General features: G+C 41.9%; 1 protein-coding gene across 5 annotated transcripts in view; it reads right to left on the minus strand.

The window, feature by feature from the left end:
• The window catches only part of PAQR8 (progestin and adipoQ receptor family member 8), a 115,499-nt gene that overhangs the window by 11,536 nt on the left and 77,440 nt on the right, over nucleotides 1–26,523 (minus strand). The gene's annotated exons all lie outside the window — the stretch shown is intronic.

Genomic DNA, 26,523 nt, shown 5'->3' on the forward strand with positions numbered 1-26,523 from the left:
CCCTCTTTAGGCCTCCCTGTCCCCTGAGACATGACAATATTGAAATTAGGCCAATTAATAAATCTACAATGGCCTCTGAGTATTCAGGTGAAAGGAGTCACACAACTCTCACTTTAAAAAGCTAGAAATAATTAAGCTTTATGCAGAAGGCATGTTGAAAGCCAAGACAGGCCCAGAGCTAGGCCTCCTGCACCAGACAGCCAAGTTGTGAATGCAGAGGAGAAGTTCTTAAAGGAAATCAAAAGTGCTACTTCAGTGAAAACACAATGAAAAGAAAGTGAAACAGTTTTATTGCCAATGTAGAGAAAGTTTCAGCGGTCTGGACAGATCAAACCAGCCACAACATTTCCTTAAGCCAAAGCCTAATCCAGAGCAACGCCTTAACTCTCTTCAGTTCTGTGAAAGCTGAGAGAGGTAAGGAAGCTGGAGAAGAAAAGTTTGGAAGAGAAGAGGCTGGTTTTGAGGTTTCAGGAAAGAAGCCATCTCCATAACATAAAAGTAAAAGGTGAAGCAGCAGGTGCTGATGTAGAAGCTGCAGCAGGTTACACAGAAGGTCTAGCTGAGAGAATTAATGAAGGTGGCTACACTAAATAACTAAATAAATTTTCAATGTAGATGACACAGCCTTCTCTTGGAAGGAGATGTCATTTAGGACTTTCGTAGCTACAGAGAAGTTAGTGCCTGGCTCCAAAGCTTCAAAGGACAATCTGACTCTCTTGTTAGAAGCTAATGCAGCTGGTGATTTTAAGTTGAAGCCAGTGCGCATTGACCACTCTGAAAAACCTAGGTCCCTTAAGAATTATGCTCAGTCTACTTTCCCTGTACTCTATAAATGGAATAGCAAAGCCTGGATGATAGCACATCTGTTTATAACATGGTTTACTGAATATTTTAACCCCACTATTGAGACCTACTACTCAAAAAAAAAAAAAAAGATTCCTTTCAAAATATTACTGCTCATTGACAGTGCACCTGATCACCCAGGAGTAATTTCAACTCTCAAGTCTTATTATTTCATTCTTAATTAAATTCCATAATTTAGGGGCGCCTGGGTGGCTCAGATCGTTGGGCGTCTGCCTTCGGCTCAGGTCATGATCTCCAGGTCCTGGGATTGAGCCCCATGTCAGGCTCCCAACTCAGCGGGGAGTCTGCTTCTTCCTCTCCCTCTGACTCTCCCCCTGCTTGTGCTCTGTCTCTGCCTCTCTCAAATGAACAAGTAAAAAATCTTAAATAAATAAATTCCATAATTTATAAATTAAATTATAAAATTTATAACATAAATTAAATTAGATGTTATTTAATTCACATTTCACAAGGCCATAGATAGTGATTCCTCTGATGGCTCTGGGCAAAGTAAACTGAAAACCTCCTGGAAAGGATTCATGATTCTAGATGTCATTAAGAACATCCATGGGAAGAGGTCAAAATATCAACACTTTCATACAGAATCACACACTACAGAGAAATCCTTCACGAATAGAAGAGTCCATCGATGAGGCCGACTTCACTGTTATCTTATTTTAAGAAACTGCCTTTAAGAAACCCCAGCCTTCAGGAACCACCACCCTGATCAGTCAGCAGCCACCAACACGGAGGCAAGACCCTCCACCAGCAAAGAGATTACGACTCACTGAAAGCTCAGATGATGATTAGCGTTTTTTAGCAACAAAGATTTTTTTTTAAATAAAGGTATATACTTTATTTTTTTAAAGACATAATGCTATTGTATACTTAGCAGACTACAGTATAATATAAATACAACTTTTATATGTGCTAGGAAACAAAAGAAGTCATTTGACTCACCTGATTGCAGTATTCACTTTACCTGGTTGTGTGGAACCAAACCTACAGTATCTTTGAGGTGAGCCTGTTATATTCTCTGCCCACTAAACTATTGAGATCCTTTGAGGGCTTGAGAATCTTTTATCATCTACCACTGTGCCTAGCACATAGGAGATGTTCCAATAAATTGTTGAATAAATGACTGAATGGAATGAAAATGTCAGAATAATAATAATAACAAACACTTACATGGTGTTTATCACATGCCCAACAGTATTCTAGGTACCTTGCAAATATTAGCTCATTTAAACTTCCTAACAACTATCTGGCATTAGTACTATTGTCATTATTCCCATTTTGCAGTTGAGGAAATAGAAGCACAGAGAGGTTAAGTAAACTTCCCTAAGGCTACACAATAAGTCCCAGAGCCAGCAGGTAACCCAAAGCAGTTGGCCCTAGAGTCTGGGGCTCTTAACCATTATGTCCTCAAAAACTGCGCTCTAAGTCCAAACCCAAAAATGATGATATGCAACTTCAGATATACTGCTATAAAACTGCTCTGCTCCATTAACAAAGATAATTTGCAGTTGGCCTTACAAAAGCCATCAGTATCACAAAGCTTATTTCTTTGCCACTGAGTTTATTTGTAAATCAGACTCCAAGAGAAGAAAATGTGACTTCCAGAAAATCTGACTGAAATCTATCAGACAATCCAAGTGGGTCTATGACCCAAGTAAAGTGATCATAAACCCAGTGGGCCTGTTTCATCTTAGAAACACACCATTTGTTATGGCTGGCTTTGCAGAACTGGTGTGGTGAGACATTTCAATCATAAACCTAAAGACCAAGGTCATTTACCAGCCTGTTGGAGGAAAGCACACCAAGATTGAGAATAGTCACTGAATTCTGCTCTGTCTGTAGCATGCTACTTAAAAAGTCCTTCCCTGATTAACAAAGTAGAGAATTAAATGAAAAGCTCCATGTTTGGCAAACAGAGTTTGGTACTGATGATATTGTATCTGGAGGCCAAATAGAAGTGCTTCAAAGCAATGGTGTTCCCTGGTCTATTACCTACTTTAATGGAACACAATCTTGGAATAGCTGACTCCCTAGAAAAGCACCAAATGAGGATGTAGAAATCCCAACTTCTAGGGGTGCCTGGGTTGCTCAGTTGGTCAAGCGTCTGATTTTTTATTTTTGCTCAGGTCATGATCTCAGGGTTATGGGATAGAGCCCTGTGATGAGCTCCGTGCTTAGCATGGAGTCTGCTTGAGATTCTCTCTCCCTCACTTTGCCCCTCCCCCCACTCGTGCATGTGCTCGCTCTTTCTCTTTCAAATGAATGAATGAATGGATGAATGAATGAATGAATGAATGAAATCCCAACTGCTTGTTCCAGCTCTATCACTAACTATGGGACTTTCGGCCAATCACGCAACCTCTCTATACTTGGTGTCCTTGTTCATAAAATAGGGTTGTAATCTCTAGAAGCTATAAAATTCTGCACTTCATCTGGGCTATGTTTTGCTTTGTATGGAAGATCAAGCAGTGTGCTGAAACCACCAACAAACAGATCCTATGACATCATCTCATGTCACTGTGTGGGGGGCTCACACAGATGGCAGGAAGGTGGCCTGCTGGTTGTTGGACAGAGAACAAGAGAGTGGCAATTTCCATCAAAGAGAGCAGAAGAAATGCTTCCAGAATCCATAGAAGCCCAGCATCACACATCACTGCATAACTATAAAGGGTTGAGAAGAAACAACAGCCAAAATGCTAAGTTAGGGTCCACTTATAAGGACTGGAACCTTGCTTTTGAGCAGTCTTTGGCCTAACGGAGACAGATGTGAAGTTGCAAACAGCCTGAAACACCTCCAGGATCTCCAGACACCCTTCAAATGAGAGGCTGCTGGGCCCACATTGGTCTTTGTAGCCACATCTGCCACGTAGCATATCAGTGTTTATAAAATCATTTTAAAGTGGCACTACCAGCAGAACCCTGTTATTAGCAGAGATAATTTTGACATGAATTCAGATTCACAAATGGTCAATGCATAGTCTCTCCATATTTAAGAAAACCTAACAATCATAAATAACATCTCAATATCCCAAAATGGGAGATGATTTCATAAATTCTGATAAATCTATACAATAGAATACTATGCAACTGTTAAAATAATTATGTAGATATTTAACATTATTGTTCTAGAAAGATGCATGTGAAATGTGTGTTTTCCCTTGTTTTTTTTCACTGCATTCTCCCCTGCACTTAGAACAGGGACTGACTAGCACATAGTTGGTGCTCAACAGGTATTTACTGAATAAATAAAATGAATGAAAGACATTGTTACAAGGAAGAAGCAAATTAAAAGAATATGTCCCATTTTTGTAAACATACACATGTAGCACAGAGTTAAGTATGAGATTGCATATAATCAAAACATTAATACAGACATTATTAAGTGGTGGGTTTATGGAAAATTTTACTTTTCTTCTAGGTAGATACTATCATTACAGAAGGTTTTTTTTTTTTAAGATTTATTTTTGAGAGAAAGAGAGCGTGCACGCGCATGCGTGAGTGGGGAAGGGCAGAGGGAGAGAGAAATCCTCAAGCAGACTCTACACTGAGTACAGAGCCTTAGGTGGGGGCTCAGTCCCAGGCCCTGAGATCATGACCTGAGCCGAAATCAAGAGTCGGATGCTTAACCGACTGAGCCACCAGGCGCCCCTCACTACAGTACTTTTTAACAATGAACATTTACTACTTTTGTAATTGGAGAAATGGTTATTGCTATTCTACAAATAGGAATATTTGACATAAGTATGTAAAACTTGGTAAAACATGATTAATTAGTACAATGGATTTTAAGACACTCTCCCCAACCCCACCCCCCCCAAAATACCCCAGCATTACAAAGAAATAAAACACTTACTTGCATTATTCTGTGGATTTTGAGCTTGACTAGTTAGGATTCCATACTAATAAAATTATTATTAGAAGCAACCTATCTGTAATGTAAGCTAATGGTCATGGAGGGTTTGAAGGGGAAAAAATGTATGTAACATCTAACGTTAAGGTGGCAATCATGTTCTCTTAGATTGGAAAAGGCAATAATATGCAATATTGTCTAAAGACTTAGTCATCGCACACAAACCCACATGGCCTTAATACGCCAGTCAGTCCCTGACCACGTGGGAACCTGACATGGCTGAACCCTGCCTGTAAAAAAGATGAGGTGCTCCTGTGTGCTACAGATAAGCCAGAAACACATGTCATCTTCTGGGTTCAGGGACCTTTCCACCTCTGAATCTCTTCCTCTGTGCATCCCCGTAATATTGACAGGAGAAAGAAAAGACCACATTAACTTGCTGCTGTGCTCTGGGGAAGATGAACAGAGCGTATTTCCTCCTAGTGACTTTCTCCCTCTGCAGCTGGAGCCCTCTGGCTGGGATTCCTGCATTTTCTTTATTGCTACTTCCTGTACTTCCCACATCTCAGGTCATCTCACTTGAACAGGTACTGTTTTCCAAATGCATCACTACAGGCACAGAACACCCCTTCCACAGGCAATAAACAGTATCTGTGTTTAGTTCTAGTGGGAGGATTCCAGGGAGCTGGGAACAGTTTAGAACACATTGAACAGTCCAAGTCCATCAACAGGTTAGCTGGGTGTGATGCTTGCTTTTCTTCAGAGACTTCTTGTTTGGGTAGAGGTAAGCTCTGCCGTCTGAAATGCCTTTTAATTAATGCCTAGGGACAGGAGTCCCCCCAGACTTTCCCTAAGAGTGTAACTACCGGCTTCGTTAGGTACGGTCTGGCACAGTAACGCAGCCTCTCGGCTTGGTCCAGCCTCTCGCCTGCAGGAAGCTTCATCACCCACCCGCAGTCCTGCTGGGACTGGGGCCAACCCAGGTGAACCCTGAAGAGCACCACAGATTCCACTGGCAGGAAGTCAACCTGGGAAATGCACTTTCCATAGAAGAATCTGATAACAAATTAAGTCCAGGTTGGAGCAGGTTGTAAGGAATGCAGTTTCCCTAGCAATGAAAAGTTAACCCTTTTGCAGCTGATGCAGTCCACTCTGTTGGTAGTCCCAAGGCCCGGACTTCTTATTTGCTCCCAAGAATCAAGCAAGTTGGTTCAATTCTCAGTTTCTCTTTTGATATCCTCAAGGCCTTAATTCAATTCCACATTGACCATGAAGCCTTCTCCAGGCCACCTTGATTTCTTTTCTCCGTGAACACTTACCTACCTATTCCACAAGTTTGGTAAGCAGAACATCCAGGCTCAAGCACTATTTCACTGCTGTGTGTGTAGAAAGCCTTGTCTTTCCTATGTATTGGGTTGCAAGCTCCTTGAGACATGAAACACTGACTGATTTATCCTTTCTCTCTCCTATCAGCAACTATCCGAGTAAAGGTGCCCAGCATGTGTCAATAGATAATTGTTTAAGACAAAGTGAAATAAGATTCCCCTTTTGGCCCTTTTTGCTTCTAAAGGTAAAACCAGTGAGATCTTCGATAATGAAAATGTGAGGTATTTCAAAAGGAAACAACATTTGAGTTGGATGTTGTTTATCTGTGTGTGGTTCATCTACCTGTTAACTGATTTCCAGCCACCAGCTCACTTTTGGTCTATGTCCTCTTACCATTGGTACTTTTTGCTCAAGAATGCCTAAGCAATATAAATGGCTAACAGACACATGAAAAAATGTTCATCATCATTAGCCATCAGGGAAATTCAAATCAAAACCACACTGAGATACCACCTTACACCGGTTAGAATGGCAAAAATTGACAAGGCAAGAAACAACACATGTTGGAGAGGTTGTGGAGAAAGGGGAACCCTCTTACACTATTGGTGGGAATGCAAGTTGGTACAGCCACTTTGGAAAACAGTGTGGAGGTGCCTCAGAAAATTAAAAAATAGAGCTACCCTATGACCCAGCAATTGCCCTCCTGGGTATTTACCCCAAAGACACAGATGTAGTGAAAAGAAGGGCCATATGCACCCTAATGTTCATAGCAGCAATGTCCGCAATAGCCAAACTGTGGAAAGAGCTGAGATGCCCTTCAACAGATGAATGGATAAAGAAGATGTGGTCCATATATACAATGGAATATTATTCAGCCACCAGAAAGGATGAATATCAAACTTTTACATCAACATGGATGGGACTGGAGGAGATTATGCTAAGTGAAATAAGTCAAGCAGAGAAAGTCAATTATCATATGGTTTCACTTACTTGTGGAACATAAGGAATAACATGGAGGACATCAGGAGAAGGAAGGGAAAAATGAAGGGGGGTGGAAATCGGAGGGAGAGATGAACCATGAGAGACTTGGACTCTGAGAAACAAACAGAGGGTTTTAGAGGGGAGGGGGGTGGGGGGGATGGGTTAGCCCGGTAATGGGTATTAAGGAGGGCACGTACTGCATGGAGCACTGGGTGTTATATGAAAACAATGAATCGTGGATCACTACATCAAAAACTTATGATGTATTGTATGGTGACTAACATAATAAAATAAAATTAAAAAAAAAATGAATGCCTAAGCAAAGATGCAGGAAAGAGAGAGGCCAGGCAGAAAAAAAGATAAAGTAAAATAACATTGGAACAGGAGTTCACAGATTAGGAGACCTAGTTTTGTTTGTTTGTTTGTTTTTTAATCCTTGTTGTATAGAAGTCAGAACAGACTGTCCTGGTTCCCTGAACAAGCCACACACTTCGCCAGTGTTAATTGCACCCCTCTCTATGCCTGACAAAGCCACATTCTGGCTCAGATATAACCTCTTCTGTGCAGTTTAGCAACAGCCTCGAGCAGAATTAGTCATGTCCTGTTATACCCCCTCAGCATTATGTTGTAACTGGTTGTACATACGTCTTCCTTTACATTAAATGGTGAAATTCATTAAATTGCACAAGGACGTTATTCAAGACATTAATTTTATTTATTTATTTAAGTTTCTGTTACTTGATTGTAAGAGTAACAGGCACAAAGAATTTAAGTGATCTATTCAAAGCCCTAAACCAAATCAGCCCTTAAAGTAGGGGCAGGCCCTATTGCTTCTGAGTTCTGTGTCCCAAGAGCCAGCTACCCGTGTCTCAGAAAAAGAAAGTCGTGCAAACATGAATGGAAAAAGAAGAGCTGGATGAGATGCTGAGTGTCTGTGTGTCTCCGACCTGATAACAGATGAGGAATCCTGGCTCCCTGTAACATCCTAGGTGTGTTATCCAGAGCCTCCTCTCCTAGGACTTTCCAGGAGGACTCTCTGAAGGGTATCCTTGAAGACCCCTCTCCACTTCCCATTGTAACCTTTTCTACAACATGGAGTAATAATTCATAATCAGTAGCCAGTGCAGTTAAAAATCATTAGTCATTCCAGAGAGGAGCTTCTGTTTGAAAAGTCTGAAAAGTTCATGGGGCGCCTGGGTGGCTCAGTCGGTTAAGCATCTGCCTTCGGCTCAGGTCATGATCCCAAGGTCCTGGGATCGAGGCCCGCATCAGGTTCCCTGCTCTGCGGGAAGCCTGCTTCTCCCTCTCCCACTCCCCCTGCTTGTGTTCCCTCTCTCGCTGTGTCTCTCTCTGTCAAATAAATAAATAAAATCTTAAAAAAAAAAAAAAGTCTGAACAAAGTTCAGATCAGTAACTATAAACTATGCGGTAGTTCCAGTTTTCCTCCCCATTACATGACAACTGCCCACTTGCCTAGACTGCAATTTCTCTACCAAGGTAGTGACTGTTTATCACTCAGGATGGCTTTAGCTCCAAGATCTCAGATTTGAAGCTCCTCCTTCCCAACCATAATACTCCTGATGCCCACCTGTGTTACTGCCTCACCCTCTAACACGCTCCTCCGAATCTCTGGTCCCCCAACCTTTCTTCTCTCTTAGCCCACCCACCTCATTTGGTCCCACTGCCAGCCATTTCATTTCTACCTTGGCCAGCATCCTTCACCCTCCATGCTGGGTCAGCCTGCATAGCCACACTTTGATTACACCCAATTTCTCTCTTTCCTTACCAGCTACTGTGTACTGCTAGAGACACTCATGAAATGTTATGAGATCATGATGAATCCTTGCCTTTTAACCTCCACCAACACTTTACAGTATACATCTGGATATTCCATGTTAAGCATTTGTGTGTTTAAAACCAACTACTGATGTACCTAGTTTTGTGACTTAGAGCCAAGTGCAGATATTTGCCCAGAGCGGATCCATGGGGAATGCCTGTAGAAGCCATTGAGCTTTCCTTCTTTGGCTACCAAGCACTGCTATCACCATCTAATGACACACATCTCATGACAACAGTATACACTTAATGGTTGCTGCATTCCTGTGCGCTACCATTTCACCATGAGGGGAAAGAGAAGCCCATCACTACCATCAACACTGTATATTGGGGGAACTGGAGGTACAGGGGATATCTTGAGCTTGATAACTTTCTGGGCCTAATGACCACAGGCAGTGTCTATGTATAAAGATCAAAGCAAATATATTCAGATGTAAAAGAAATCAAACATGGAGCAGATAAGCATGTGACAAATCAGTCAACCAATGCTTAGTGCCACCAGTGTAGGCAGGACTTAAGAGGGAATCCATTTCTCCTCCTTCTACCTAGCCCCTAATAGTCCCTAGACCTCAGCAATCACTGCATGACTCCAGCCTTGGGGGGAGAGGCACAGACAGTGTGTGTGTTTCCAATGGTTGCCAGTGTAGCTTCAGAATCCTTGACCAGGGACAGGATTGTGGAGAGGCAAGGTGCCTGTCCACGCATGGATGTTCATCTCCCCTCCAAGTTCAGTGGTGTGGCAATGAGGGCATCATGAGGGACTTCCTGACTCCAAAGCAGCGATACATTCTCATTATACTTCTTTTGTTTTTACTAGACATGGAAAAGGTTAACAGATGAGATGTGGGAAAATCAGTTCAAGAACCCAATGCTGCAAACCTCTTTCCATTTTACTCATCGGTACAAAGTATTGGCTTAAATGATGGCAAGCTGATACCTGTTTATATCAGCCTCATAAATTAGTAATAAAACATGTCCAGGTCATGGGATTTTTATAAGCAGCTCACCATTCCAAGCCATATGACCTACCAGAGAGACAGTAACTAAAATAAATACTCTTGAGCTGCCCACCCCCTACCCCCCCAGTTATGGGTTGACAGAAAGGTCAGCTGAAGCCCTAAAAATCCTAGTCCTACGAAGGAGCTTAAAACTCATGTTGGAAATGGGCTAAACAACAAGACGCAAACTTAGGAGGCACTAAAAAATCCAACTCCTGATTGCTGTTTCTAGGTTATGGAGTTTGATTTTAGAAAGGGCCAAGTATGAGAACAACCATTTCTCTTTACTGTAACATGACTGCGAGTCTCAGATGACATCTGATTATAATCTGTGCAAATGCCACCTGAGTGCCTGGATTGTTTTTCCAATTGAGTTGAAATGCCCACGGCCACCGTTTCTGCATCAGCTGCCCACCAACATAAGCTTTCCAACTATGCACCACTTGGTCATTGCCTTGGCATAGCTGCACACCACCTGCGGGCCCTGGAAGATGGAGACTCCTCCATCTTCTGTAATAGCAGCCAAGACATGAACAATTCCTCCAGTCCTCGCTCAAATGGCCCCTCCTCAAGGAGGCGTCCCCACCACCCTACTCATTTAATATCATTTGTACCCTCCCCAGCCTTCTGGGGCCCCTTCCTCTGCTCTATTTCTTGTTTTCTGTGCCTTAATACATTACTTTCTTTCTCGTAAGTTTTTTTAATTGTGGTAAAATATACCTAATGAAATTTTCCATCTTAACCCTTTCTAGGTGTGCAGTTCAGTAGCATTGAGTACATTCACATTGTTGTACAACCAATATCCAGAACTCTTTTCAGCTTGCGAAACTGAAACTCTATAGCCATTCAACAGCAGCTCCCCATTCCCCCTTTCCTCCAACTCCTGGCAAACACCCTTCTACTTTCTGTCTCTATGAATTTGACTACTCCAGGTACCTCAGATAAGTGGAATCATGCAGCATTTGTCTGTTTGTGACTGGCTTATTTCACTTAGCGTGATGTCCCCTGGATTCATCCATGTTGTAGCATGTGTCAGAATGTCCTTCCTTTTTAAAACCGAGTAATATTTCATTGTATGTACTGTATTTTGGTTATGCGCTCATCTGTCAATGGACATTTGGGTGCTTCCACACTACATTCAGTAGTGTGAATAATGTGGCTACGAACATGGGTGTGCAAGTATCTCCTCGAGACCCTGCTTTCAGTTCTTAGGGGTATAGAGTAGTCCTCCCTTATCTGGAGTTTTGCCTTCTGCAGTTTCAGTTTCCTGCAGTCAACTCTGGTTCAGAAGCGGTCAACAAGCGTTCAGAAGCAGATGATCCTCCTTCTGATGTATCCTTAGGAGGTCAGTAGGAGCCTAACGCTACAACCCAACGCCTGCATCATTCCCCTCACTTCATCTCCTCATGTGGGCATGTTATCCACTCACATCACAAGAAGGGTGAGTACGGCACAACAAGGTATTTTGAGAGAACACATTCACATAACTTTGTTATAGTATATTGTTAATTGTTTTATTTTATTATTAGTTATTGTTAATCTCTCACTGTGCCTAATTTATATTAAACTTTATCATAAGTATGTATGTATAGAATATATAGAGAGTTTACTACTCCCTGCAGTTTCAGGCATCTACTGGGGGTCTTGGAATGTAGCCACTACAGATGAGGGGGACACTATCATATACTCAGAAGGGGAATTGCTCCATCGTTGATAATTCTATTTTTTTAAAGATTTAATTATTTATTTGAGAGAGAGAGAGAGGTGGGGGGGAGGAGCAGAGGGAGGAGAGAATCTCAAGCAGACTCCCCACTGAATGGGGAGCCCTTTGTGGGGCTCGATCTCATGACGCTGAGATCATAACGTGAGCCAAAATCAAGAGTCAGACATTTAGCTGACTGAGCCACCCAAGCACCCCGGTAATTCTATTTTTTAATTTGTTTGTTTTTTTTTTTAAAGATTTTATTTATTTATTCATGAGAGACAGAGAGAGAGAGAGAAGCAGAGGGAGAAGCAGGCTCCCCACTGAGCAGGGAGCCCAATGCGGGACTCGATCCCAGGACCCTGGGATCATGACCTGAGCTGAAGGCAGACACTTAACCATCTGAGCCACCCAGGCGCCCCTATTTTTTAATTTGTTGAGGACCTGCCATACTATTTTCCATACTGCCTACACTATTTTACAATCCCACCAATAGTGCACAAGGGCTCTAATTTTTCAGCATCTTTGGCAACACTTGTTATTATCTGGCTGTTTTGTTTTGGATTTTTTTTTTTTTTTGTAGTCATCTTAATGGGTATGATGTTAATATATTATTTTTATTAATTATGTTTATTGTCTGTCCTTCCTGGCCCTGCTGCTAGCCCAGAATATAAGCTCTATTACCAGAGGGATCTTTGTCTATCTTGTTCACTAATGTATCCCTGCACCTAGAATAGGACTTGGCATATAGTAAGTGCTCAGTAAATATACACTGTAAGAGTAAATAAATGAATTGGTGAAAGAAAGACACTGACAGTATACTGGTCTTTAATTCCCTTGTTTCTATATCAAAATCTCAATCTGGCTATCTGGCTATCTGTCTATCCATACATCCACACATTACCTTAATGCAAGCTACTTAGCACCTTATGAAAGCAACTATTCTTTGAACAAATATTTGCTGGGTGTCTGCTATGTGCCATTATTATGTTCAATACTGTTCAGATGGAAATTCTGAAGCACATGGAATTCAGTTGTTTTTGGAGAGCTCACAAGAAATCCCTAAGAAAGCCAAGGAGAGAATCTGTAGTACACAGAAAACTTAGTTCTTATCTGTCATGTCCATTTATTATCGATGTCCATTTGAGATCTCTGCTCATTTGTAACACAGTACCTCACAATGAACGCAACCGAACAGAGCAGTGCTTCTTCCTCCATTGACCTTGCTTCTGTCCCATGCTCCTTGCTCCTATCTCAGTAAATGGCTCCCAGAAACCAGAGATATATATTTTCCCTCAGCCTAACCTGGTACTCCTCCTTATCCAGTTGCCAATAATAACTGTTATAATAACTGACATATATTGAGCTCTTACTCTATGCGAGGAACACTTCTAAGTTCTTTGCATGTCATTAACTTATTTATTCCTCACAACTCTGTGAAATGGAGTACAGGTCAAGTCTCTTGCCCAAGGAAGGGACCACGCATCTGGGAAGTGGGAGAGCCAGAATCCGTACCCAGGTAGTCTTGTGCCAGAGCCTATGCCCTGAACTTCTACTTCCTTCTCAGGAAGTGCTGTTTCAACCTCATTTATTGAAAATCATTCTAAAATGTATTCGTTCACGTTCCTAAAAGTGTAAGTGAAAATATTTTGTATAATAAAGAACTGTGCAAGTTCTTCAGCTCCTTCTGGATATCAGTGATCATTAGGCAGCTTGAATAACAGAGCTACCAATGGTCAGAAAGATAGTGGACAGTTATCTCTGGTGAGCCTAGAGCCTTACTGGGAAGTTGCTCTTAAATAAAAGTTTTTGTTTTTGTTTTTTTTAAGATTTTATTTATTTATTTGTCAGAGAGAGAGAAAGCAAGCACAAGCAGGGGGAGCGACAAGCAGAGGGAGAAGCAGGCAAGGAGCCCAATATGGGACTTGATTCCAGGACCCTGGGATTATGACCTGAGCTGAAGACAGACGCTTAACCGTCTGAGCCACCCAGGTGTCCCTCTTAAATAAAAGTTCTAATAGGACTTTATTTTCCTGCTTTGATGGTTTTTTTTTTTCAAAGTGGAATGTGTCACTAGCAATTAGCTTAACTGAAGACTTTGATTAGTCAAAGCTATACTGTAGTAGATGCATTGTCATTAATGTAAACAAGGCCTACCCATTATATAAACACTATTAAAAAATGGACAACTTTTTCTACTTTGAGATTGTATTGATCTTGGAGGCCAAGGGAGCCAGAAGGCAGAAGGCCCAAATCCTACTCAAATCAAATGAATCACATACTTAAAAATAAACCACAATCCTTCTGGCACCAATAGTGCCATCTGTAAAGGGAGAATAATAAAGGCCAACAACTTGTGATTTCTGAATTAAAGTTGAAAAAATAAAAAAAAGAATGTAATTATAAGCCTAAGACAAGATGATTGCAGGTCCAGAAAGTGTCACTTCCAAGTTTTAAGCCGATTTCGTGTGTAACAGCCCACATTATGTAAGTGCATCATCCATTTAACATTCAAATGAGATGCTTTTAGATCCGATGATTTTAACCAAAAAGGATGCACTTTAACATCCCCAGAGTGCCTTTGGAAAACAAAAGATGCAGTACCAGCCAGAAGCTCTTCAGGCAAGTTGCACAGATCATATGGTCTTGGGAAGAGACAAGCACTGATTGTTACCAGAAAACTCAAGGTCAGTACTTACAGTTCCATTTCCACCACCCCAGCGCTTGCTTCCACAAAGGACAGTAGTATCTACTGAAAAGTTGCAATTATTCCCCAGCTCGCTATTTCAGCCTCACCAGCCATTCATCCCTGCCAGAGAATTCAACTACTTCAGACATCCCCAAATAACAGCAGCAAATGATGTTTGGGGGCCCTTTTTTTCTACGACATCCAAAAAAGTGGAGAAGGCAAAGAATGTCGTAAACCAGAAGTGACTGCAACTGAAGTATGATTTTTTTTTAGATAAGCATAGCTAGATAAAAGTAGGAAGCAGGGCTCTAAACCTAACCTGATTTTTAAAAATACCTTTAAAATACTTGGCCAAACTAATGCTTTGTTGACCGATGTGGTTTTTCCCTTCCCTGCCCTTTCCCCCCAGCCCCCATATCCAGTTGAGACTTCTGAAATGGAAAAGGGCCTCTGCAGGTCCTTGCTAGTAAATCAGAGCATTCCAAAAAGATCCCTGGTTTGACTTTTGCTTGCAAAAGTATGTACTGTCGGTTAAAACAACAAGAGAAAACCACACTTGAGAATGCACAGCCTGATCTTGACTGCCCAGAGGGCAAGCCTGGGTCAAAATTGACAGATTGTCAATCTGTCAATCTTCCTGGAGACGCCCAGGCCTGGAGCAGCCCTCACAGCCTCTGCCCACACAGTTTATCAGACAGTGATTTTTTCTGGTGACTACAGACCGGCCCAGGCCATTCCTATAGTCTAGTACATTATCTATAATATGGTACTGAGTACTTAAAACATCTTCTGTCAAGGAAGTCCTGTTGCTTCACAGGCATTAACTTAACAACCTCCAAATTTCTTCAAAAGTAAAAAGAATTGTGAGTCGGCTGAGAGTAAGTTAATTACAACTAAGCACTAAGTTTCTTGTTTTCACTTCTCATTCAACTACACTGAATCTAAATTCAGCTTAATACAACTGCTAGACTAGATTAGGAACTCTTTTTTTTAAAAAAAACATTTTATTTTTTTCTTTATTTGAGAGAGAAAGACAGAGTGAGAGAGAGAGCACAAGCGGGGTGAGGAACAGAGGGGGAAGCAAACTCCCCACTGAGCAGGGAGCCTGACGCGGGGCTGGATCCCAGGACACCGGGATCATGACCCGAGCCGAAGGCAGACGCCCAACCGAGCCACCCAGGCGCCCCCCAGATTAGGAACTCTTAAAGACAAGTTCTGGGCTGCCATTTAGTTTCTATACCCCTTGAGCATTAAACATTCCATTTCTCCCATGAAAAGAACGACTTTAATTAGTCTTACTGACTAACCAACAATCTACAAACACAACCTACTACGGGTTTGTGCTATGTAAATCCACACGACCTACTATGTGTTGAAAAAGGACAGTCAGTCACCGCCTCTAAATCCTCCATGAACCATCAACATTTAAAACATTTTCCTCTCTTGGGCACCTGGGTGGCTCAGTTGGTTAAGCGACTGCCTTCAGCTCGGGTCATGATCCCGGAGTCCGGGATCGAGCCCCACATCAGGCTCCCGGCTCGGTGGGGAGCCTGCTTCTCCCTCTGACCCTCTCCCCTCTCATGCTGTTTCTCTCTCTCTCTCTCTCTCTCTCTCTCTCGCTCTCTAATAAATAAATAAATAAAATCTTTTAAAAAAAAAAAAACATTTTCCTCTCCCATCTGTTTTCCAGATGGTGGTAACATTTCTCTCTTCCCAACCTTTGATCCGATTCTGGCTGAAAGAGGAGAGCTGGTCCCTAGCTCTTAAGGACCTAATGTGACTACAGGCAGAAAGGCTCAAGGGATTTTAGTGTGGGAAGAGCTTTAAAGACCATTTACTTTGGAAACAGCAAATAGATTTCAACCCTCATGCCAACCTCTTTGGTAAGGGCTTTCTAGAGTCCTGTGCTGAGAGGCATTCTAGGTGTGGGCCAAACTCAGAGGGAAAGGTGCTGTGATTGATTTACTGCCACGGGCTCTTGAGGAACACCAGGCTCAGGAGGGAGCCTGGCACAGAGCCATGTATTTGCTATTCCTGAGTTGATTCTACAATAGAGAGCTAAGAGACCTGCAGTCCACTGTTTTCCCCACTTGACTGTTTAAAAAAGTAGAAGTCACAGCAATCATAAAAAACTATTTTGAAATATTCACGACAATAAATATTTAAAGAAAATCCATGCTCCCTGAAAAGGACCCCAGCCAAGGTCCTTGCTGGCATGTCCCAGAGAAAGCCAAAGGCGGAATTTATTTATTTATTTATTTATTTATTTACTTACTTACTTACTTACTTACAAGAGCAAGAGAGAGAGCATGAGCAGGGTGAAAGGCAGAGGGAGAAGCAGACTCCCCGCTGAGCAGGGAGTCCGATGCAGAACTCGATCCCAGGACTTTGGGATCATGACCTGAGCCAAAGGCACACGCCCAACAGACTGAGCCACCCAGGCGCCCTATTTTTTATTTTTTAAAGATTTTTATTTATTTGAGAGAGAGAGAGGGAGAATCTCAAGCAGACTCTGCACTGAGAGCCGACCCTGAGATCATGACCTGAGCTGAAACCAAGAGTCAACGCTCAACCAACTGAGCCACCCAGGTGTCCCCAAAGGTGGAATTTCTAAGTTCTTGCTCACCTGCACCCTGACAGGTGCCACCTTTTAGAGCTCCATGAGAGAGGGTTAAGTAGGAGATGAGTAGTTCTCCAGCGGTTATGTAGCTTCCGTGATAGGACTGCATGGGGAAGGAGGAAGAAAAAAAAAGACTGAGGTTTGAGAGTCAAGTAAATGTCAGTGATCCCGAAGACAAAGGAGAGAATTAAGAGAAAAGTCAATGCGATGCTTGTTTTGATAGGAAAAATGGAGAATCCATTTCTTGAACTTGAACCAGCAAAGCTCTCATCTTCACTCAATCAATAGTATTTACTTGCTTTCTCTTCTGCTCTTAACACTGATGGACCAAGTGGGTGCAGACAAGGCAAACGACATGGTTCTTTTCATAGCCAGCTTATATAATCTCTCTCCCTCTCTCCTGAGGTGAGCTTGTATGCCAGAAGCCAAGTTAGCCCTCTGGGGAGACAGAGTTGGCCTCCCAACATCTACTCTGTGTTGTCAGCCAACTGGCTCCCAGGTGAGGAGAACATTTTTGGCAGTAACTGTAGTACAAAGCAGGCAAGAGACCTTAAGAAAAGGAAGGGAGAGGAGGCAGGCATGTGATTCTGGAGACAAATAAACACAATTAGCTGTGCTAGAAACAAACTGAAAAGCCTCAGTGGGAAGACTGAGTCCCTCTGCCAAGAGAGAAAACAAAGGGAAATTCATTTTAAAAGAAACCTTTTACTTCCCTTGGCAGCCATGGGCCAATGACAGTCATATTTTCTGTCAAGTCCTTTTACTTGTGGGTTTCTCTAACATCTCAAATACTATGGCAATGATGGTGCTTTACCAGGTTTGCTGATCAGACAGAACCCACTAATGTTTCAGGCCGGTCATGTCATTCATGGAGATGACAAGTCCAAGCCTTTCAGAGCCGTTCTGTCCCTCTGTACCTAAAATGACTCAATTTGCAGCCGTGGTCAGGTGGTAGAATTCACAGAAATCATAGTCACATCCCTGGACGTCTGTTCTTCCAACAGATCCAGTTGTTGTGTAGGATTAGCTACAGCAGAAAGGTCTAGTGGTAACCACCTAGCATGGCGGTTAACAGGTCAGGCCCTGGAGTTAGGTAACTTGTAAGAGTGCCACTTACAAGTTGGGTGACCTTGGGCAAGTAATTTAATCTCCTTGTATCTCACTGTCTTCATCTATAAGGACATAATAGTACCTGACTAATAAATAGGGTTGTTGGGAATTTTAAAGAATTATAATAAAGGAGTCCTTATCTTTTAGAGATGCATTCTAAAATGCTCACAAATAATAATACGAATTCTGGGATTTGCTTCAAAATCATTTGGAGGTAAGGTATATATACAAAGAAGTTGGCCATGAGTTGATAATTATTGATGTTGGGGGATGGGTACATGGGGGTTTATTATACTATTCTGTGCACCTCTGTCTTTTTGAAAGATTTCTATAAAAGGAAGTCTGAAAGAGAGAAAGAGAGAAGATAATACGTGTAAAACTGCTAGCACACAACATGTGCTCAATAAAGGTGATCTGTTATAGATCAGACGGGGTCTTGAAGGCACTCTTGCCAGGTCAAAGAGGCCCACTCTAGCCTGCCTGTCTAGAGACGTGGATGGGTCCTGGGGTAAGAGGGAGGGGGAAGTCAGACAAGCCCTGAGCTTCATTGTCACTCATCCATTATTGCCCAACCTTTTTATCATCAAACCTGTTTTAAATTGATTATTGTTCGTTCCCTATGCTTTGAAAGTTTACCAAATCAACCCCATCCAATAAATACTCATTATCCCATATCTTTTAGTTAGATACACAAGTCAGGGTTTGAGTCAGCTTTAGATGAACTGGTGATTGGCTCTGACCTGAGCTGCCATCACCCCAGCCCACAGCAAAGCACTTCCACGCTTTAATGGCCCGAGCAGCACACATATATGCAGTTCGGCAGGCATGGGAGTAATGAAAAAATGCTCATGTCTCTCTACGCCTGTGTGTATACATGGGTGTATTGTTATTACCTCCTTTGGAATTTGGTTAATATTTAGACCCAGTGGTTCCCCAGGCCATGAGACGTACCAAGACCACATAATTATAGTTTAATATTTTCTTTCTCTTTCATTTGACAAAATTTTGATGCAGCTGCATTCAATCTCCTCCACAGAGCTGATGTATAAGTAACTATGTTACTGTCATCAATACCTCCATGTCCTCTCCTGCGTGATTCCCTTTTCTCCTTCCGTAAATATCTTGTGACCGTATCTTTTAATTAAAAAAAAAAAATCACAAAAAGTAAAAAGAAAAATGTGGTCCAATTCAAGTCTGGCAAGGCCATTCTTATTACTATTGTGCAATGCTTGCTGAATGCCCATCATATATATATATATATATATTATATAGGTATAATATATATATGGTGGAGAGTCAATGGATGAGATGAATAGAAACAATAAAGCCTAAATTCCATTAGCAAAGACTTCAGGCTTCTCTAGGGGAGTTTAGGGCTAATTGGAAATCTTTATCTTGTCCTTAACCTCACCTAAAACCAGCACTCTTTCCCCTTGAGTTATTTTTTTTATAACATTTTTCACTACCTCAGAGTATGTATTTTCTGATTTACTTGTTTATTGTCTGTCTCCCCCCGAGAGAATACATGTTACCTGAAAGCAGGAATCTTGATCACGTCTGTATCTCTAACAACACAGGAGAATGAGTGCCAAGCACGGAGTAGGCCCTTGAACATTATCTTTTCCTTTCTCCAAACACCCAACGACAAAAAGGCATCTAGATCTGCAATCCTGGCCTGTGTACTCCTCACATGGCTGACCCCCGGGACCCAGTGCAGGAGACGGTGTCATCAAGTGGCTCCATGAGAGGTGAAGAAAAATGAAGCAGAAGGAAGTGATTTCCTCACGGCCTTACACGCACCAGATACAGGTACCATTCTGATTTTTGCCCCTGTGCTATTGCTTAAGCCGTTTCTCCCATCAGAAATACCCACGTCTCTACCTACATGTTACCCCCCTTCCAGATCTCACTCAGGCTATTTCTCCTGCCCTTTGCTAAACTGAGGGGAACACCCCCCCCACCAGTGCTTTACAGCCCTGCATGTAACCATAAGCAGTTTAAAGTTTTCTTTTTCATATGAGAAAAATTTGATGCTCCAAATGTATTATAGGCTCCTTAAGCACAAAATCATGCTTTATGTTTCTTTTGAATTCCTCAAAGTAACTAGCACAGTGTTAGGCACTTACTGTGTAGTCAAAAAAAATCCCCGCACATGAACTAACAGATTTCCCATCCGAATCTCACCTCTGCTGCTCTGGCAAGATGCCATTTACTCCCCCAAGAATGTCTGTCTCTTTTTTCTCCCTCATCCTTCCAACTGCTATTAGAAGGACTCTCCAGCTGCAAAGATCTAAAATATGACCATCTCAGATGAGACAAAAAATTGTCAAGGTCCCTGACAGCAGCAACTCAGAAGGTGACATTATAGTCCAGAGATGTAAGCCCTGAACAAGTCATCATTCAGAATGTTTTCAAGAAGAAAAAAAAAAGGCCACAAGACCTAAGAAATACCCACAGCACCTCGTGAATGAAACTGAACCCTTCACCAAGCTGAGATCTGATGAGTCAGTTTCTACCTGAATGCTGCCCAATTTCAATGACATTCCTGCAGCTTTACCTGAACCTGGCTGGGTGATGTTCTAGTACCGCAGCCCATTCCAAGCTCAGCATCAGCATATGCAGGAAACTAACTCCACATTCTGAAGTGCTCAGGGTTCCTGGCAGCTCAAGAGAATAGCATCAATGCCTTTATTTTGCTTAAGTGCAGGAATAAAAAAGCTAAGATGGAACTCTTGAAATGAATTCTTTGGACAGACTTAAATATACCATGGAGAATATAAATTTTCTAATTCAAGAGCCATTACACTTCAACATTGATTTTACATCATCCTCCCTTTTCGTCCATTTTTTTATTCTTTACCAATCCTCTGCAGAGTCTAAAAGAGAAATGAGAAGGTAGTTTTCAACAACAAAAGTTTTATATCTCACAAAATACGATCTAGAAGCCATATTCAGCAAAGTGTGTGTGTTTTAAGTCCATCTTCAATTGGCTGGGGTAGGTGTAGCCCTCCTCCAGTTTCCCACTGGTAGACTTATCTTTAACCTTTCAGGTATTCTCTTAGACTCCAAAGAGCAGGTGTCAAGGATAAGACAAATGCAGTTTCAAGCTACTGATGAAAAGCAACAAATTCTTTATTCCTTGAGAATAGAAACATGTTTTCTTCTTTGCTCTTCTTAATCTTGGACTACATCACCCTAGAAAGATAAATGTCACCGCCCTTAATACTAGCTACATCTCAAGACCAACAAAAACTCTTCAAATCAGTAACCTTTGCTTTGATCTTCAAATCCTAGGACTGGGAATTGGTTGAAGTCAGATGTCAGCTCAGCCTGGGGGCTGAACTCTCCAACTCTCCCAAGGCGGGAGGGCTAGCCTTGGTACTTCTCTGGGTGTATTAAAAATTTTGAAGTCTCCAATTGCTTCTATTGTATATTAACATTCATCATAATTATTATTAATTCACTCATTCAACAAATACTATTCTGATAAAGTACTGAATCCTCTTCACATAAAAAATACTAATAGTTTATTGACTATCTAGATGGCTTGGAAGCTTATACCCTCCCAGATGTGCAGACAAGAAAAGTCTTCCTTAAGCCCTAGGCTTTTTTTTTTTTTTAACATTTTATTTATTTATTTGAGAGACTGAGCGAGAGAGCACGAGCAGGGGAGGAGCAGAGCGAGAGGGAGAAGCAGACCCCACCGAACAGGGAGCCCGATGCGGGGGCTTGATGCAGGGGCTCGATCCCTGGACTTGAGCCAAAGGCAGCCGCTTAACCAACTGCACCACCCAGGCGCCCCAAGCCCCAGGCTTAACTCAACCTGATCATCCAACCCAGTTGATTTACAACAGAGAGCAGTAGTTCCCCACTTTTGCGGAAGTGTGGTTTCTGAATGTCATGTGGGATAACGTGAAGTCTAATCTTCTACTCAAAACTTGTCAGTAGGTAACCAACCAGCCCCCTCCTATTTACACTTGGCCTGAACTTTACTTTGGTCTGGTCATTTTAGCCCTGTGTACAGGTATTAGAAAGCCATGATAAACATTCCCTCCCCCCAGTCTTTAATAAAGGGAAGCGTCATCTCTAAAACTTACCTGCAAACTGTATCCTCCATAATATGTGATGAATGAATGAATGAGTCTGTAATATTTGATGAATGAATAATGAATGAATGAACGAATGAGTGCATGCATGAACAAGGTATCTTTTGGTTTCCACACCACTGAGAAGTCCATCAAGATCTCACTCCACAGGGTTAGTGTTCAGGTTCCTTCTCTGCCAGGACTACCAAAGCCCCATCATGAATTTCAGCAATTCATGGCACTGAGCATCATAAACAGCCTGAACAAGGATGCATAAAGTAGATCAGGCAGCTGAGAGGGCTTTCCTCACTTTATCACTGTGGGGTGTGGGCTTCTAGCCACATACACAAGGAAAGCTGAGTGGAAGCTTCAAGTACTAGACAGAGTGTTTGTGTCCCCCCCCTTAATTCTTACGTGGAAGCCCTAACCTCTCGTGTGATGACTGATATTTGAATGTGGGGCCTTTGGGAAGCAATTAGGTTTAGAGGAGGTCATTAGGACTGGGTCTCCATGATGAGATTAGTGTCCTTATACATAGAAGAAAAGAGCTCTTGCTCTCTTGCTCTCCCCCCACCCCCCGCCATGGGAGGACACGACAAGAAGGCGGCCATCTGTGAACCAGGAAGAAGGCCTTCACCAGGAACTGAATCTGCTGGCACCTTGCTCTTGGACTTCCTAGTTTCCAGAAATGTGAAAAATAAACTTTTGTTTAAGCCACCTAGCCTATGGTATTTTGTTATGGCAACCTAAGCAGATTAAGACATAGGGCCATTTCCCTGTTATTTAAACAAGGAATCAAGAGAAATGGCAACAAACCAGTACTGGGGCAATAAAGAGCACCCATAAAGAATGTGGGCTTGCTGTCAGGGCCCAGCTCTGCTCCTTGGGCAAGTCACAACCTGTTTCCTCATCTGTGCAATGGGGCTAATAATAGTACCTATCTCATAGGATTGTTCTGAGAATTAAGTAACACAAACATACTTCCTGACGCTAGCAAGTGCTTGGTCAACGGTTATTATTTTTACAATGCTGAAGCCAGACACATGCTCTAGTTGTAATTCTTTCTCTTAGGGTCTGCTAATCAGAAGAAGCAGAAAGATGTAGTAGATGGAGCCATGTAGCAGTAATCAGAAGCCCTGGAAGTTTGAGTCCCTGTTTTTGACATTTTCTCATTGTGACTTTGACAAATGCCTTACCCTCACCAACCCCAAGTTCCCTTCATCTGTAAAAAACAAAACAAAACAAAACAAAATATGATGATATCTGTTCTCTAGGCCTCCATAGGATGGTTGCAAAAGTTGTAGTTGATAAGGAAAATAAAAGCACTTTGAAATCTGTCCAGCAGATGCTCACGCAGGAATACTGGAAGAGGTGAATTTGTCAGTATTAATTAAATACCTCTAAGGTTCTAAAACAATGTTTTCAAACTTTTTGATTGTAACCCATTAAAAGAAACATATTTTACATTGCAAACAGGCACACATTGATCACTAAAGCAAAAGCTTAACAAAATACTTCTTTTTTTTTTTTTAAGATTTTATTTATTTATTTGACAGAGAGAAAGAGAGAGAGCACAAGCAAGGGGAACAGCAGGCAGAGGGAGAGGGAGAAGCAGGCTCCCCGTTGAGCAGGGAGGCCAATGTGGGGCTCGATCCCGGGACCCTGAGATCATGGCCTGAGCTGAAGGCAGACACTTAACCGACTGAGCCACCCAGGTGCTCCTTAACAAAATAATTCTTATGTTTATTTTTAATTAGAATCTTTCCCTCCTTCCTTCCTTCTTTCTTTCTCTCTCTCTCTTTCTTTCTTTCAATGCAGGTCATTAATTGCACAAGGCTTGGTCCTAACTTTCAACTCTCACTAGGCATCAGAATAATTTTAAAAAACTGATGCCCACGCCCTACCCATTGAAATTCTGAATCAATGGTTTGTGGTGGGGCTGAGGTGCATTCTTAAGAGAGCCCCAGTTGATTTTATTGTACAACACAACTAATGGTTTCTAGCTCACAGCTAAAAAAAAAAAACCACTGTGTTACTTATTTACATCCTGGTCTGCTAAATACTCTCTGCACCCAGAAGGGATGCCCCACCCCCACGGCGCCGAAGCTCTGCTGCTGACAGTGAGGGAGTGCATTACTCACTCAGTGGCTCTGGGGTGCAGGAGGTAAACACAGAAAGGCAAGACCAAAGCAGAGCCTGGGCTTTTTGGGAGGTCTCCTATCTCCGCACAGATGGCTGATAACCCCATGCACAGCAAAAACCGGAGTGGATCTGGATGATTCTTTAAAAAGTAAAGGGACCCCTAAAGAACTTGTTGCTTGAGTAGGAAGGGCTAAGGAAAAAAAAGGTAAACTGCCAGACCTTGCTAACATAGCAGAGAAAGCTCTGACCCTGGCATAGACAAGGGTCTCAGTAGATTCTGGAGATTAGCTCAGTTGGAGGGGGCTTTCCCAGCCTGGCTATCTCCTTCCCAGTTTAGCCCAGATGAAACAGAAAGCTCCACCCCCAGCTCACCCTTGCTCCACACAAGAGAGATGTGGGGGACTGACTGTCCTGTTCACCTGGCTGGAGTCATCTTCAGCCTATATTTGGCTGCCTAGCAGAACCAGGGCAAAACCTGGGCCAGAATGCAGAAGGAACCACGGGGGCAGAGGTGTCTCTGCCCTACTATCAGACACACAGATGGGATCAGGAAGCCTCGATTGGTTCTGTACACAGTGAATTAAATAACCAAAGCTGTCTGTTTGAAGCCTAGTCCCCGGATTTACTAACCAGACATAACACTAAGAGACTAAAAGTTGCCATTTACTGGGCACCTTCTGTGCACAAAGCACTTTATATTCATTATCTCATTTAATTCCACAATATCTCTTCAGACATGAGTTACACAAAATCTCAGGTTTAAGGAACTTACCCAGGGACATGCTACCATGCTAATGCAGGTTGATGCCCACTCCAGATCCCATGCTCCAGTCCAGAGTTTCTTAGCACTACTGACATTTCAGTTGGTCATTCTTTGTTTTGGGGGCTGTCCTTTGCATTACATTAGGCTTAGGAGCATCTCTGGCCTCTACTTACTACTAGCCTTAACATCCCTCTCCTCTCCAGCTGTGATAATAAAAAATGTCTCCAGACATTATCAGATGTGGGGAGGAGGGGAGGGGATTACTACTCTAGTCTAAACCACCACCATGCTGTCTTGTTTGCTGGTACTTTGTAAGTACATAAACAGCTCCTCAGAAGAGAGACAGAGCTGGAACAAAACACTACTATGGATGTGATAATCAGAAGACTCTAGGAAAGTACTGTACAACAATAATACCACCTTATGCTACGGTTATATATCACTTACAATTCACTAAGTACTTTTATAGTCATTACCTCCTTTCATGGCATATGACTGCACAGCAGGATCTAATTCCAAGAGTTAATCCACCTCAAAAATATGAACATTATTAAGAGATCCGTATATTTAGCCTTCTCCAAGAAATTGAGGGAAAAGAACATGTAGTGAAATCCACATGAATTCTTAGTCCCATAAGCCATTAGGAGAAAAAACTTTTGCACTGCATGGTCCTTAGGGAGCACCTTATGTGAACTCCTGGAGGACAAGTCTGTTTCTACCCCTGTCTCCTGCACACACCTGCCTAAAACAGAGAACTCTCACTAAATGTTGAAGATTTCATGAAACATCTATTTCACAGCAACCTCTAGTTATTTGATTAAAACTAAGATAAAATTCTTTTCCCATATTTTTACATCTCCCTAATTTATATTACAACAAAAATCATAGAATCGGAAAAAAAATTAATGTCAATATTTATGAAAGAGCCGAGAGCTTAGTGCCAAGTTATTCTTCCCTGTCATTCAACAAAGCAGATCGAAATTTTAGTTTAACTAAAACAAATGTGTGCCAGAATCATCCCTTTCAATACATGCCAAGAGAACGGTAGCTATTGCATTAGAATAGTATTCAACCGATTTATAGAGAATTATAGGAGAAGCTTCGGATTTTCACCGAAGTGTTACACCTAATATACAATAAAAATAAGAATGTTCATTTAAAAAAAAATCTGAATTCAAAATAAAGCAGCTAGCAATGGTTGCTTTTTAAGGTCACTTTAAAAATTCCTGAGAAGCTAGGAGAGTAAAAACAAAATGTTCCCATTCACATATTCATTTGCAAAGCCCAGCAGAGGGAATATCATTATCTTGGAAATGGTAAATTTATACATGGTGTCAAAGGAATTTTAATGTAAAACTATCAATAAACAGTATTAATAACAAAATTAGCGAGACTCTCTTGAGCACTTATGTGTCAGGCACTGGATTCAGTGTTTTACATGCAGAAATCTCATCACAGCCTCGTGGAGTGCACACTCATTAGCATCTTCATTTTAAGATAAGAAAACTGAGTCTGAAAGAGATGAAATCACTTGCCCAAGATCACAGATCAACATTCAAG

The sequence above is a fragment of the Zalophus californianus genome, chromosome 7, assembly GCF_009762305.2.
Source record: "Zalophus californianus isolate mZalCal1 chromosome 7, mZalCal1.pri.v2, whole genome shotgun sequence".
NCBI lineage: Eukaryota > Metazoa > Chordata > Mammalia > Carnivora > Otariidae > Zalophus > Zalophus californianus.